Source organism: Chrysochloris asiatica, unplaced genomic scaffold (genome assembly GCF_000296735.1).
Source record: "Chrysochloris asiatica unplaced genomic scaffold, ChrAsi1.0 scaffold00007, whole genome shotgun sequence".
In the NCBI taxonomy this organism is placed as follows: domain Eukaryota; kingdom Metazoa; phylum Chordata; class Mammalia; order Afrosoricida; family Chrysochloridae; genus Chrysochloris; species Chrysochloris asiatica.
The window spans coordinates 32686800-32687806 of record NW_006408525.1 but is presented as its reverse complement, the minus strand read 5'-3'; positions in this window follow the sequence as shown (position 1 = coordinate 32687806).

The following is a 1007-nucleotide window of genomic DNA, read 5'->3' as shown; positions in this document are numbered from 1 at the left end:
TTGCTTGAACCTCTAGAAGTTCTCTCTCAAGGTATGGTTGCAGCCGTTTTTGTATTATCTTTAACAAAATTTTACTTGTATGAGGTACTAATGATATTGTCCAATGATTACTGCATTCTGTTGGGTCACCTCTCTTGGGAATGTACGTAAATATGAATCTCTTCCAATCAGTTGGCCAGGTAGCTGTCTTTCAAATTTTTTGGCATAGATGACTGAGAGCCTCCACTGCCGCATCAGTTTGTTGAAAGATTTCCATTTATATTCCATCAATTCACAGAGCATTGTTCTTTAACAATGTCTTTGATGCACCTTGGACTTCTTCCTTCAGTATCATTGGCTCTTGGATTGTATGTTACCTCCTGAAATGGTTCAGTATCGACCATTTCTTTTTGGTACAGTGACTCTGTGTACTCCTTCCATCTTCTTTTGATGCTTGGGGCATTCTGTATTTTGCCCATGTTGTTGTTGTTCTTAAGTGCCATTGAGTCGATTCCAACTATAGCAACCCTGTAAAGGATTTTCGAGGAGCAGCTGGTGAGATTGAACCAACTACCTTGTGGTTCAAAGCTACTTTGCAGTCCAGCGCATTAGCACACAGTGCCATACCAGGACTCCATTTTGGCTATAGAATCCTTCAGTATTGCAATTGAGACTGAATTTTTTTCTTCAGTTCCTTGTGCTTGACAAATGCTGAATGTGTTCCTCCCTTTTGGTTTTCTAACTCCAGGTCTTTGCACATTTCATTATAATATTTAACTGGCTTCTCAAACTACCTTTGAAATTTTCTGCTCAGATCTTTTGCCTCCTCATTTCTTCCATTTGCTTTAGCATTTCTATGCTAGAGAGCAAGTTTCAGTGTCTCTCCTGACATCTATTTTGGTCTTTTCCTTCTCTCTTGTCTTAATGAACTTTTTGCTTTCTTCCTGTATGATGTTCTTGATGTCATCCCACAACTCTTCTGGTCTTCGGGATTTACTGTTTAATGTATCAAATTTGTTCTTTAAATG